This window comes from Melanaphis sacchari, unplaced genomic scaffold, assembly GCF_002803265.2.
Source record: "Melanaphis sacchari strain LSU unplaced genomic scaffold, SCAv2.0 Contig53_pilon_pilon, whole genome shotgun sequence".
Taxonomy (NCBI): Eukaryota; Metazoa; Arthropoda; class Insecta; order Hemiptera; family Aphididae; genus Melanaphis; species Melanaphis sacchari.
In genome coordinates, this window is record NW_020271371.1 from 1,973,976 (window position 1) to 1,991,023 (window position 17,048).

Here is a 17,048-nt window from a genome sequence, read left to right on the forward strand (position 1 = left end):
ACAGTGATAAGTAATTAACTGCTAAATGTGGCTCAACTTATCATTTGTGCATTTTTTTAAATATTTAAATGATATATAAATATAAAAATAAGAAGTATAGTGTATATTATATTTATAAATATAAAAAATATATGTGTATAAATTATTGTTATAATATCAATAACAAAATTTTTTAAGTGGTTTAAAATATTATTTAAATGATGTAATGTTGTATTACAATAATAATGAAGAGATAAATTAATTAATAAAACATAAAAACAACATATATTGTATAAGGTTCTATCTGCGTTGCTATGTTATAAAATGAAACTATTTTTTCACTATTTTGTAGGATCAGAATTTCATAATAAAACCAATAATTACCATATTTTCTTTGATTTTGATTCTAAACTATTTTTTCGTTAATTCTAATGATAATCAATATTCCTCTTTTAAATATTTGTGTTATTATACACAAAGTGTATATGTGGAAACTTTTGATATATTTTAATGCGTAAACTAAGTTTATACTTTTATGTTAAATGATAAGCGTGAACAAAAAATTAGTTTCTAGAAAAATAATGCTGGCATTTTTTTAATAATTTATAAGTTAAAGTTATATATATTATACAACTACATTACATCTCCACCAATATTAACAACGACAAAATCCAAGATTTCCAAAAAGAAAATTTTAAAACGTTATCTACTAAAGATAATTTTTAACGTATAAATAATATTTTTTTGTAATAAAATAATTTACAAACATATAAAGTTAAGTCAGTAATTTAAAATAATGGATAGTGTGATGACTTAAAAATTACTCTTCAATTATGTCTCTCTTACCAAATTTGTTAAGATTTACAGCATACTTATCGCTTAGGGCTTAAATTGACACATAGTAGGAAAGTCTGAAAAGAGTGCTATTATTTCCATATTATTTAAAACTTTTCATGTGTATAGAATTAAATAATTATCATTACTAAAAATTTGTTATTGTATTACATTGTCACAACTTATAATAGGGAAAAGTCCTTGTATTTATTAGTATACATCTAATTTATAAATTATTAATACCACATATAATTAATTTAGTTTACACGTAAATATCTCATTTTTGCTTCTTGCATTCATTTCTCTGGTATTTAACATGTGTTTATAGATATAATAAATTATTATGTTTTATTATTATGTGTTTATTTTAATAATAAATATTATTATTATTTTAGCTGTTGTGCAGATGAAACGTACTTGAAGCCCAGAATAAATCATCTATTATGCAATACAATTATGTTGTATTAAATAATGTTGGTGAAAAATTTTGGTTATCGGTCATCATGTTTGCAGTGATAATAGGTCTAAAATAATTTAACACAATATCTCTTACGGTATCCTTCATTAATATGCCATTTAGTGGTCGAGGCTATGACTTCTACAACAGACATATGTAATTTAAATCCCATATCCGATACAGAACCAATGAAAAATGATATGTATACTTTTTCACACAACTAAAAATATATTTCTAACATGCTCTGCTAGTGTTTATTATTATAACGCATTATTTTATATTATATTTACTATTTTAAATAAAAAGTACGTATAATTAAAAAATAACTGTTAATACATGAGATCTATGACTTCTAGATTTCCTAATATTTCGCATTACAAAAAAAATAATTATTATGATTCGTGACTATAAAACCAGAGTATTATTATCTTCCAAGTAAAAAATACTTCATATAATGACTAAATTCCATTTTGAGAATAGATGTAATTAGTAAAAAAATATGCAATATATACAGCAGTTTGTAGTGAAGAAACAAAATTTTGATATGCGGTGGTGCGCGAATTCATCATACGTGACCTTATCATTGTAGCAATACATACTGTATGAACTGACTCACGGTTAAGATAGCTAAGATCAACGTGGTGTGACTTATCTACCTGAGCGCTAAATAAAAATAAAAATTAGTAATCTGGACGAAAAAACTTACGTGAATACATTTGGAGTAAACACGCATCTTCCTGGCTATAAAAATGTCAAAGTTATCGCTAATTGTAAATAAATAATTGTTTATCTTGCATATTATTGTCGTTTTTACGTAATTATCTCGTGTGAATATTTATCACAAAACATAATATAATCACACTCATGCACGTAATAATTGTCTTTTAAATTAATGTCTAATATAGACTATAGGTATATAATATGTGGATAATACGTCAATATTCAATATGTATGACTTGTAAACAAAATACTAGAAAATACTGATAGCTATTATAACAATATTATCATAATAACATGAGCTAGCTTATTCTAACCGGCTTACATATGTGTCTGTTCCTACCTTTTGAATTAATCGCTTTTAAAATAAATTCATCAAATAATTTAAGGCAATGACGATAATGCGGTAGATACACGATGATTATAATATGTAATAACGTGTCGTTGTTCGATTTTGCAGCGTATATAATGAAATACCCTTTGGTTCTTTGCAGAATATATTTGTTGCAATATACAAAATCAACAACCGTAATACATTTTTGTGTATAGACTTAGTTAGTGGTGCAAGTATAAAATCAAAAACTTAGAACTTTTGATCGTATTTTCACATGACTCCATAGAAATTATATAATATTTCGAAACTAACAAGGTTCAATCATAAATGACAATATATCAAAATACTTCACCATGATAAGACGTCTAAACTCTTAATCCACTTCTACTATTGATACGTTCACTACATTAATAGATACGACACGAGTACATAACATGATTGCGTTTATGAACCCTAATCATACATTTTATTATGTGTATTAGCAGGGTTAGATTGACAATTAATATATATTTAGTATGTTAAACATGTTTTTATGAGCATAAAATTGTTAAGATTAGTAATAATAAAATTCATTTTTATTTCATGTATAAATATTATATTATATATGAATATTTTATTTATATAGTTTTTAATGTATAAAACAAATATTATGCTTATAAACAATTTTGAAGATAGTTTTTTGTTAATAAATTGTAAAGAAGTAATATTAATAAAATAATAATCTTGAACCTAAACCAGTTTTTACTCATACTATTATATAATATATATAATATAGATAATATAATATAAATAATATTAGGTCGCTTAAAAATTGTTTTTTATTTACAAATGGAGTAATTTAAAAACGTATTTGCATAAGAAACCGATCTTAGATTATTATCAAACAATAATTATTATTGTTACTATTATTATTATTATTATTATTCGGTATTTATAGATATCATAATAGAATATCATAATACCTACTTAATATTTTAAGTGTATTTTTTATTATTATATTACACGCATTTAAATTTAAAACGATAATTATTCATAGCATATATATATTTTAGTTCCACTTAGTCCACTTAAATTGGTTTTATTATAGATTCCTTAAATAAATAAACCTGTATTACATCATGAAACTTTAACTCAAAATTTGGTAAATTAAGTTTACTGCAAATATAAAAGTATAATATATTATATATATTTTTCTTCTCTATTTGAATAAAGTGACATTTTCATTATCAATAAATCTACTGATTTTATGTAAGCAATTAGTAATATTTTAATGTTATATACTTACTCATATTTTATCATTATAGTTCTGTTTTTACGTTTTTAACAGACATTTGGAAATACAATACAGTTAAATAATTTGTGTTACTATAACTAGGTTCAATGTTAGACACATTATTTAACTTTCCATCTCGTTTGATGACGAAATAAGATAGATTTAAATGATTTCATCATACACGATTTGTGTTTATTTACAGCAAACATGACGTGACAAACAGATAATTAAAATAATAATTTATAGCCATGTATACATTTTGGTGTATTAAAAGAGTAATCGTCTAAAATAGCGACACATGAAAATAAAACCACGAACCCTAAATGCGATTTAATACGACGTATCATATTATATAATATAACTCTTTATATTATAGTATATGATAATAACAGTATATCTATTTGTCTATGTTACACTAATAAGTCACCGTGTACAACGACGTGGTTTTCGGGTGATAAGGGTTAATCATAAAAACCAACAAAATTAATTTATCGAACGATCCGTAATTAATAACTATTTTACGGTATAGTCATGTAATTTACTAATAATACTTACTTATTATTATAATAACAGCTGAATATTTTATAATAACAAGAGTCACTGTGTCACAATAAATGCATACCGGAGGCCCGTCGCGGGAAAACGGGGATAAATATTGAACATTCTTGACGGTGATTAAAACACATTCGATATTTGTAACAGATATTAAATATTAATTAAAACTTCGAAATATGCCGCAAGATAACTACCCCGATACAACCCAATACAATCCAATTTAAAAATCAGTTAAATGTAGGTATGCCGTGAATAATAACTATAACATTACTATTACATAGTTATTACTTACAATACCGAGTACCTACTCATCTAATTACTTATAAGTAATCAGGGTTAAAAAAATATAGTTTTTCTTAAATTAAAAAAAAAGCAATGTTTTATTTGATTAAAACTATGTTTTTTTTTTTGTTAAAAATATTTTTTTTTATTATGCTTAAATGTCTTAAACTTATTTTTAAAATTTTTAACAGTACTTTATTAAAGACAATAAATTTTGAAAAAAAATGTCTTTAAAATACAAAATAATGTATTTATTATTCTGTATTAAGAATTAAATTAAATTATTACATTATAACTAATAAGTAAATAAGTAATAGGTTTTATTTCTTAATTTGAATATATTGTTTTAATCGTTGGTTAAAAGTTTTTAAATACATGTTCAAAAAATTCCATTTAAAATAGACACTTACCAACTCTACAACTACAATTTATATGAAAAAAAATTCTGAAGATAACCATTAATAACTACAACAAAACTCATGTGTTATGAATCTCATTATAAATGAATAAGTACAATATAAGTATTTAAATATTTATTAAACAATAAATTAGATATATTTGTCTTTTTTGTGAAAAATAATGGCTATTTCTATGATATCTAATTGTTGTTTTGCAGTTGTACGATGTTTATATTTAATAAGACTAAATTTGTAGATTTCATTTTCTCCCATTTTTGAAATTCAGAAGATAGGATCTGAACTATATATGAAATATTCAAACGGATTAATTTATTATTAAATCTAGATTTTTTTAGTTAGTAAATTTATCCAAGATTTAATTGTTTTTTAAAAGATAAAATAAATTAATTAAAATCTTTCCATATACTTTGGTCTATAAGCATTACATTGTGCTAGTGTGTTTGTGATTTATATAATGTATCATCATATAATATATTATTGTTAGTTATTACCATACCGTCACTATTTATCACAATATCAGGTCATTTGTGGTTTTCGTTTATATTCATAATAAAATGTATCAAAACATTATACATTTTGTGAAATGCAATAAAATCTTCATGTTAGCTATCTTGTATATAACTTTTAGAGCTAATTTCCCATAATTCGTATACATGCCAAATATTATTCATATGTGATACTTGCAATGCTGCAGAAATGGTTTACATTTGTTACTTGTATGTTTTTTGAAGACAATTGATAAATGCGGCATAAATTTAAGGAACAACCAATTTACTTAAATATACCTACGCGTTAAATGTGCCAGTCGATGTAGCTCAATTTTGGTAAATTTTATCATCGATATACTTACCTATACAGTTATAAATAATTAAACTAATACGCCACAAGTACTGACCTTGTAATTTATATATATATATAATCGATCATACGTTTGTTATTACTCGGTAATCTATAAAAATATGAAACCACATGTACTATTGAAGCTATATTTACATTCTAAATTAGGCGTGCACTTATTTGACTTTTGTTTTGATTGAGTGCTACTAAAACAAAAAAAAAAGAACAATAATAAAATAATGTTAAATAGTTAAATAAAGTTTTCAGGGTCAACATGTTATATAGTAATAGATAAAAAAATTAATTTACAAATTTTAATGGAAGCAGATGAATTGTTCAAAGTATAAACACTATTCTCTCTCCCAAATAATAAAATATAAGGATAATAGTCTTAATCTCACAGTGATCTTGCAATTTTTCGAAAGTCAATCGATACTCGTTCATCATCAAAGCTATATTGATGGTCTGTAGTAATCTGATTCTGACATTTTTCTCAGCATTTTGAAATTCCTATTATTTTAGTACATATTTGAGTTGTAGAAATCGTAAATAGTGGCCCGAAAAGTTTATATGCCCACGGTCCCGATTACTGCCAGTGACGATATCACGCACTATAGCGTTTGTATAAGCGTTTATGTTTAGCAAAATTTCTCGGACCCTTTATATATAAAATAACGAGTGTGACGATATCTCGATAACTTTAAGCTCGTGGGCGTGGTATGGCGAGAATATACGATTCATCGAATACGGTGGATGCTGCAGTAATACGTATTTAAGCGTTGGGGAAATTTACAACTATGTATTTTATATACGTTTAATACATTACGCTTATATTATTATTTACTTTATAATATACATAATCTATTACGGTTTTACATCGCGTCCGGTTTTCATGACGCAGCTCGTATTCATAGAATCCCATCTCACTCGACAAAATCTCCGAACCCGATGCTAAAGTCCTTCGCGACGACGGCGGCGTCTATTCTACGTCGTAGACTCGTGTGGCGCTTCCGTTTTAGATATAAAAAATTCATATATTTTTTAAATCCGATCAACAACATTAATCTCTCTCTTTCTCTCTCTCTTAGAGGCTATTTCACCTTATTCTTCACTAGTGCGATTGTTACACGTACTCGGGCGTGTTTATTGCATACATCGTTTATTATTTATTACGTACAATGCGCACAATTACATCGTTTTAATATTAATATTTTAATGATTTTATTACATACTATAGCACATTGCTCAACTATTGCCGCGGCCTGATTATTATTACGCTAGTCAATTAAAAACGAGTTAATCGAGTCACGCCCAAAGGTTACTAGAGATATAATAATAATCAGTTTAAAACATGTATTTTGATTTTCACGTGGTAGGTACGTTAACGATTATTATCACTGATGATATCGGATAATTTATTCTGTTCATATCCAATAATTTTGTTATTTTTAAAAATCATCTCAGACACGTTGTAGGTACTGCAGTTATTGGATTCGTCGTATTTACGTTCCAACGCTGGCCAATAGTTCCTCTATGTACCTATTACCATATTCTTAATAAAAATTATGTAATTTATATTATTAAGAAAATCTAAAAATTCTTTGGAAAAAAAAAAATACAATATTAAATTTTGTTGACAATTTTATTTTGCATATTAACCAATTTTCAGTGATATTGTTTATGTTTATTCACGTATTTTTAAGTACTTATTAAAGCGCTAAAAATATACCTTTATAGTGTTAAAACTCTTGAGCCCTGATAATAATATAATTAATACGATAGTATATTATATTTTCATTTTATATATTATAATATCCTCCTATCGGTAATTCGTTCGCAAATTTATTATTTTTGAAAAAAATGTCTTCAAATGGAAACAACAAAATCCTTTTCTATTGAACACACGTATGTGTGTTAAGCATACTTCTATCAATGATTATACACTTGTACTTTTGTACCCATCAACAATTATAAATTATCGTGTTATTATTACGTGTTTTATTGTTATAATTATTATTGGTGATCTATGATTGTTAATAGTTGAAAGATCACGAAAGTGTACTCATACGTATTAATTGTGAAACGTATTTCAAACAAAGTCCATAGACTTGATTGATTTTTATAGAGATAATAATAATAGTGCAATTTATACCTGAATTTGATTATTTTATTTTGTTAAAATTAGTAAACACCAAAACTAATCTTTACATATTGTACTTAGTAAATATATATAAAACATGTTATATCTTGTTTTTATTGATGTTTCATATCAAATGAATAGCCATTTAATGAGTAAACAGTATAATTAAAACGATTTTGAACATAAATACATAATGTAGGTACCTATGTATTTGGTCTTAACCTTTGCTCACTTGTTGAAAATCCAGATAAAAATCTACGTCTAAATATTGAAATGATTCGTAAACATACGTATGTATCAAATATATAATATAATATCACATCTTATCTAGGCCAGTTAAAACTACAATTAAAACTTATTAATTATTATCTTTATTATTTATATATATTCATATGAAATACAAATGCTCAAGTATACCTAAATATATTTACTGTAAAATAATATAAAATATATTTTCGTGTACATATTTTTTTTACCGTATTATTAAAAAGTTTCTACGGGTTATAAAATGTTGAAAAATACTGTCATGAATGTAAAAAAAAAAAGTAGAATAATATAAAAATAATCTGCTCGATTTTTGGTTAGATCTATACAAATTTTCATACTTACCAGAAAAATCTAAAAAACTTTTTAATAAATATAAATTAAATGGAGGATGAACTTATTTAGTAAATCATTCTGTGTGTACCTACTTATATATTATATTCGTATGTAATATCATGCATACACCACATTGTGTTAGACTGCGTTTGACGTTTCACTCGCGTGCCGGTTGATAGATAAGTATTATATTATACACGCATCATGGAAAAGTGATTTTGATTGGAAAACGGACGTCTGAAGCACGTGCGCGTCCCCATATAAATAATGCATAATTCTTATAGATCGCTTAAAAAACGACTTCAGCTGTTTAAGAATATGATACACACATATTTCTATATACTATACATATATATATATTTATAATAAACTATCAAATATTAATGTGCGTAGACTTACAGTATTAATAAAACGTGTCCACTATAATCCAAATGTAATTTGTAATAATAAAAGTGTGTTCCTGTATGATATTATACCGCAATAAATAATATTATTATATTTTACGTTGGCTAATACGTCACACTTTTATGGTGATTAAATAATTATAAGACATTAGTACGATCTTCAATAAAATAAGAATAAAAAGATGTAAAATTTGTACAAAATATACAATATATTAAATAAGTAAATTTTATGAGGTTAAAAATTAGGAGATATAAATGGGAAAGTCGCCTGTGGCGGAATCCAGTGTAATTATACTTATGATAAAAAATACATGCCTGTTCTGGGAAAAACCAGGTTTATCTACAAATACTTTTTCTTTGCATAATCATATACTGCTAAAAACAGGGAAGTTGCTCCACGATATAACAGTAAACAATAATTACCTAATCAAGTCACTGCAATAAATGTTTTGCATTTAAACTCAATAATAAATCATTCAATGTTATTTAAAAAATGGCATATAAACTAAGAATTTAACAGATTACTACAATATAATTTGTAATTTTTCTTTAAAAGTTTTAATTCAAATGCTTATAAAAAAAATTGTGATTTTTACTTGGTATTTTTTAAATGAAAAATTTTTGAAAAATATTATAATTAATAATCAAGAATTGTTTATCATAAAGAAAATTTATCATACATTAGTCAAAAAAAAAAAAAACTAAAAAAGTTAAAAATTCATAATGCTATAAAAATCCAAACATTTTTTTAATTTAATCATGTTCAGAAAATTATAAAATGAATAGTAAATGAAAATTTCAAGGATATAGATATGTGTGTAATGTCTATGAATTACAAGAGAAAAAAACATAAAATTGATTTTACATAAATATTTCTGATTATTTGGTATATGTTTTTTGATTTTTTCTGAATTTTTTGTACGATTCTAAAAAATATCTACTTTTAACGCCCTCATGACGTAAATTAGATTCAATTTTCAACCTAGAAAACTTTCTCAAAGTTGAAGATTTATCATTGAGTAAATTACTGAAATATAATATTATGTTATAAATCTAATTTCAATAATAAATCAATGCATAAGAAACACGATTCTAGTTTATTAGCTTAAATTTCTTAGTATATTTTAATAATATGATAGACCTATATTTATATTCTATTAATTTTTTTTTATTATTAATAATACCGTGAGTTGAATTAAATTTAGGCGAAAATATTACATTTATCTCATTACTAATATTTAATTATTATAAATATATCTATTAATATCATATATTAAGTATTTTTATTAACTTTCGAGTCAATATTGAATGGGTTCGTAGAATAAATAGGAAACATAATAAAATGAATCTAAATGTTTTGAAAATATTATTACTCATTAATTAAATTAATTTAAATATCTAAAATTTTCAACACTTAAACTTAAAATTTAATAAAAATAAAGGATTAAACATTGTTTAAATCATTATACTTCTCATAAAAAATAAATACACTACACCTAAATGCCAACTATCCATAATATTAATATCCATAGTAAACTTTTCAAATGAATACAACATAATTGCGCCTATTATTACATAGTTGCTAGCGCTATTCATTTCGGGATTATACGTTACGATACTTATAAATCATAAGACGCAGCCCGTTAAGTATAATCGGTTCAGTACTCGAGGAGATAAGCAAACACGTTTATATATACAATTATACCGTTTATATCACGGGATATGTTGTTTGTATATATATAAATTATTTACACAAATATATGTAGGTGTATAATTATATTGTCATTTATACGTGGGCCCAATTATAAGTTCCGTTTATAGGTACAAAACAAAATAATAATAATATCATAATACTAAAATATCTATTATACATAATACATTATTACATATGTTTTTGTTTGAAAAAAAATATCTCGCTATAGATATTATATTTAAATCGAATACAAATCTAAGTATTGAAAAATATTAACTTTAATATTTTTAATTATTCCAAAAATCAGAATTTTAATAGCAATGCTTAATGATAAAGGAGAAAATGAAGATAAGTTTACACTTACTGAAATATTTTGTAATAATAAGTAAAATGTATATATTTTAATACAAGTTATGTATCGTCATTCTGGCTAAACAACTAATAAACAACAATTCAAAATTTATTGCATAGCGTTTTTCGCATTAAAATAATAATAATAATACATATATTTCACAGTTGAATAAAACCTAAAATAAAAAAGCAGTATTCTAATCATTTCATAAAGTAAACGATATAAAAAAAATTATCAAATAAATTATGCCGATATGTATACAATAATTTCCTTCCCGTGTTGTACGTCATATCTACACTATAATATTAGACACAATTATATATACTAATATATAGGTATAATATCATTGTCAAGTACAATGATTCTCAGATCATTAAATACAACAAACAAAAATTCGGTTATTTGTGCCAAAAGACAATTTTTGTATACAATTTACATTGGGACCAATCATTATTTTACTGTCATCATGATATATAATCCATATAGCCTATATGAAATGCACCAGCCTACTTACCTACACTTTTATTCATAACGTACGTCACGGTGCTAAAGCATGCTAAGTGCTAACCAATACACTTTTGAGTTTTATCGTTTTTATCGTGAGTTTTAAATTACCTACCTATAAAGTATACTTAGCATTTACCGAAAATATTATAACATTATTTTAATATATGGTCACCGTTTCTATTTGCATTGTTTATATAATTTAATTTACGCAATATAATAACACAACATACGTTTACGTGGGTTTTTGGGTCAGTTTCAGTCGTAGTTCACGTGAAAATTCTATTTGATATTCTAAAACGAATAATATTTCAACTGCTAAATTATAATCAATAGACACATAATTATAATATTGTTGCAACAATGTTGACATACGATTCCGGTTTATCGATAATGTGTGTCAAAGCTATAGGTATTTTATTATCAATCATCACCTTTAGGTTATCCAGTAGACTTTTTGAGGTCTAAAATAACTATATAAAATACTACATTATGTTGTTATCATGTTAATAAATTAATCACGGTGAAAAAGAATAATTAATAATCATGATTATTTAAAAACAAAAAAATTAATATGGTATCTAGGTATAAACCTACTAGGTATCGTGAATATTAAATCTGATACATATTAAATCATATTTGACTCTAATTTGTTTATGTTTATATATTATATTTTTAATATCTTATTATTGTTTTAAAAGACCTATGTAAAAACAATAATTTGGTATTTTTATATTTTAAATTAATACATTCGTATGAATATAATACTTAATTAAAATTCGTATAATACTAACCATGATCGTTGAAAACAATATGTTATATATTTCAAATTTCTGTTTTATCTAATAATAACTATAAATGACTCATTATTTACTATGTTTAATAATTGTACATTGTGTATGAAAATTAACAAACTTTTAACTACATCTATATTCTGTCTAATAATTCAAAAAGGAATGTTATTAAGTTGAAAGATATCTAAGGCTTTCGTATAATAACAAATTGTGAAAAACTTCGAGTTTCATTTATCATTCTGAAACAAAAATATATAATATTAAGGTAAAGTGGAACTAATAATGCTTGAAACGTAATTCGAATTCATTTGTATACTCATAACACAAATGAACGAATTATAACTATTCTTATTAGTCTGAACGACTATTCTTGTATAAAACTAAAGCGCAATATAACCCCGGTTTGCGTGGTCTTTCCATTCAATACAATTGATTCAAATAACTTGTTTCAAAACGATTTTATTTTTCCATTTTCACAAACAAAATATAAAATGAATAGAAAAACACGATTTAATAAGAATATTTCTGTATTATAATACTATTCTTGAATAATTATTATTCAAATAACTAAATTAAACATTTTACTTCGTATACAGAGTGATTCTTTTATTGTTCACGAAGACAATATCTTATAAAAAATACAAGTAATTAAAAATGTATTTAACATTTAAAAACATTATGCATTTTACATTTTTCTATAGTTATTAGTATTTATTTTTAAAATGAAAAAACAAACATTACGGTAAAGCTCTGCTGTACAATAGGTGTTGAGTGTACCACGTCATTGAGAAAGCGCATTGCATTAGTTGTATAATTTAATAAATTATTAGTACAATGTATTCCAAATGAAAAAAAAAAAAGATTATTATTCCTGATTGAAGACGGTCGACCTCATTACTTTTCTTAATTATAGTATGTAGTTTTATAGTATATTTATTATAATAATTTAGTACCATTTTATTTATATTACTCATTATATTTATACTAACTATATATAGTTATTTATTTTATTATTAGTAGGAGGTAGTAATTTGGCTTAAATTAATTTTTTCACAAACATTTCATTTATTTTATTATTAATTTTTATAATAAAAATATATATATTTGTACAATATGGTATAGTTATTAACTTTTAAGTTAAAACTGATTTACCGTAAAATTATGTGATTAGATCTTGGTATAAAAAGGCAATACATTAAAATTATTATAAATATTTTAAAAATATTATTTTATATATGTATAGTAAAATATAAGTAAAAGATTTTCCTAAAGAATAAAATTTTGGAACAACAAAAAAACTAAAATATTATTTGTGCTTACATATAATATTTTTAATATTTACGTTTCAGTAACAACTACTGATTTAACTAAAATTATAAATTTCAACCCCATAATTTGAATATAAAAATAGAAAAGTATTTATACCATATAGGAAATAGTTTTTCTTAAATCTGTAACAGTTGTATAATATACAGATACACAATATCGTTAAGAGAAAGGAGTATGGAGCAAGAAATTATATATACTCTTTTTTACATTCATTAATTATATAAGTATATAGCATCAATGGGGAGAGAAAAATAAGTAAAATTATTAAAAATCACCAGTCTGGACGTAATTTAAGAATCTTAAAATTTTTCGACGAAATCACTCACAGTGTATCATAAACATTCAATAATACGTGCAATAAATAATTTGCGCAGACTTATTATATTGTTATAGTTAATGTTAATATTATTATTATTAATAATATTAAGATAGACGTCTTCCTGTTTGGACTCATATTGATGAGACGAATCTTGTTCGTACTTATTTTTGTAGTTGCGATACGCATAACATAATATTATTTCATGACATTTTTGTTCTGAATTCGAATACAATGCTGTATTAAAGTACCGTTTACTTGCGATTGAAACACTATCAAAAATCAAACAAATCTATTCTGAGAAGACTTTTATGTTTGTAACTAAACAGGAAGAAATCAGATACAATGTCGTTTAAAAAGTGCCTATAATTAAATTTATTTAAAATTAAAACTATATACATTTTACTTTAAATGTATATATAATAAATAGATATAAATCACTTAAAATATGTATATACTATTTGTGTGTGTGTGTGTGTAAAATATTTTAAAACTCATCTTTATATTCGAGAAAAACAATAATAATTGTTTTCTAAAAATGACGAAAAAAAATTATTTTCTAGATTAAATATTCTTGAAAATGTAATAAAGTATTCCACAGAATGTTTTTTTATATCTATATAAATATATTAAAAACACATATGCACAATTTTTTTATATGCATTTAATTTTTAAGTTTTGTCAAAATTTGTTAAAATCATGAAAATGTAATAACTACACATATTTTGTAATAAAAAATCATATACATAATATTATAATGATTGAAAAATAAGAAAATTAACCTCGAAAATTAATGTTTTAAAATAATTACCATGTTAAAAAACTTTTATAGAATATTTCCCAGGTTTATCTTCGATTTTTCTTCCAACGGCCAACTAGTGAAGTACCATAATGAAGAATGTATGAATATTCTCCGCCATAATAATAGTGGTATTTTTCCAAAGTAAGCAAACACTTAAGTTTCAACAATGACAAAGCTTTGGTGTTTTTTTTTTATTTTCTTTCCTGCAATCACACGTTTACTACTACTTTTGTAGTATATTTAAGCAGCGTGTTTTAATACATAGTCCTGCCAAATCCATAATTAAGACGTTGTCATGTCACGTTTATTGTGTCAGTTGTGCCAAATAAATGAATCTATCACCACTCTAACACCAAACGCAAAACTTCATGAAAAAAAAACAAAAGTTCATTTTTCTCCTTAAGGCGAGAAAGGAAAAGTATGATCTCGTGAAAAAAAGGCCTAACCCGATTTATTTGAACATATTCCATTCCATTCGGTTCGTTACACATATAAATACTCCGGATGTGATGACAAATGATCAATAATATCATTCATCGAATTTTCCAAATGAACTATTTTATTATTACATCAAGAAGTTTTATGTTTATATTACGTTTGAATTTAAACACGAATTTTTGAAAACATTTTGAATTCAATGACTAGAAATCTATAATTCTTAAAAAGGTATTGACTGAAAATTTTGAAAACACTATTTTCCACTTGTGGACTATGACACTCATTTACAAAAATATTACAACTTATTAAAACGAAAAAACAGAACTATAATAACAAATAAGTACCTAGTAAATGATAAAATTTTAGTCAAACCTAGGTTTTTATATATCTATATAAATATTATGTATATAATAATCGTGACCATTTTTTTGTTTGGTTCTGTGAAGGAGAGACGTGAACCCCTACTCCCATCATAATGTATACTATTACAGATTACTATACTCTAACAGGAACCATAAATAGCATAAATGTAACAAATAACAATAAACGATATTCAAGAAACACTATATCCGTTGATAGTGTGTTTTTCTCTTGTTTAGGAGTCACTTATGGAACTATATGCCTTTCAAACAAAAATAAAAACGTATTTTTTCCTTACACATATAACTTAAACATGATATTTTTATTTATTCATCTAGTGTAAGTTATCGATTTTAAAACGTCTTCTAGAGTAAAATTCAACGGTTTGGCATTTTTTTTTTTTATTCGTATGATAATCAATATAAATTGTATATTTAAATACGACTTTTATTGCATAAAAATTCCACGAATAGCTTTGCAATCTATATATTACAAGTAATGTGGTAATACGATTTTAATAAAATAATATGTTATATTAGAGGTTCTCGAGTGACTTTTTTTCTGTTTTATGGATCAGTTGTTTAAGACAAAAAATTAAGAAAAACTACTTTAGAATAGTAAATCTTATATTTAAATTTTTATTTTAGGATTTTCATATTTATTAATATTTGTAAACTTCTTTTATATGAGACGTACGTAGTTTTTTGTTTAATTGCGTTAAAATTAAAAATATTATTATTTATAAATGTTTTAAAGATTCTAGTTTTCTTTCATAAAACTTGAATGTTTTATTCTTCATTTCTGGATAATTCGTATGTCGATGTAGTTTGTTCAGTTACATACTCTTATTTGCAAGTGTACATTCACAAATAGGTAACACAATGTGGTCATAAATGTTCTTCGTCTCCGTTCCACAAAAAATAATTCACAAATATTCTGAACAATATTTTCTATAAGTTTTTTTTTTTATTAATTTTAACTACAAAGAACTTGTTGAAACCTCATAATAAATTATTTTCTTTTTTAACCGTTGACACAAATATTGTCTCTATATTTTCAGTTTCCACAGAACATTAAGTCATTGACTTTTTATTTAACTATTTGTCCATAGTAATTATTATACAAAAGCACAAAATAAACGAATTTAATAGCTACTTGAGAAAAAGCAGTATTAAAACTGCGTGTGTGTATCGTATTTGATGTACCGACTGTTACTGAAAATAATCAATAGTTTTGAACGTCAAGCAGGTACTAATTTGTTTCGAATAAATCACTACCTTTTTCAATAACTATATTAATTTGATTACGTCGTATTAACATGGTTAATCGTGATGTCGCAATCGTCACACTGGCAAATAACGATTTATGATAAAATTAATTTTAACATCGGTTGAGGGTGAGTTGCAGCCCGACTTGTCGTTTCCGGTGTTTATGATCGGTGAATTGCGACCCGGTTATATTTTAGGTATAGGTTAGGTTAGATTATTCGTACGTACCCTTTATAAACCCGGGCCACAACTCGTACGTTATTTTGGGACTGAGCCGCAACTCACCAACACCGTTAACCATCAACGAAAAGTGATAGAAACACATAATTTAGCAATACGTAACTGAACGAAGTACAACAGC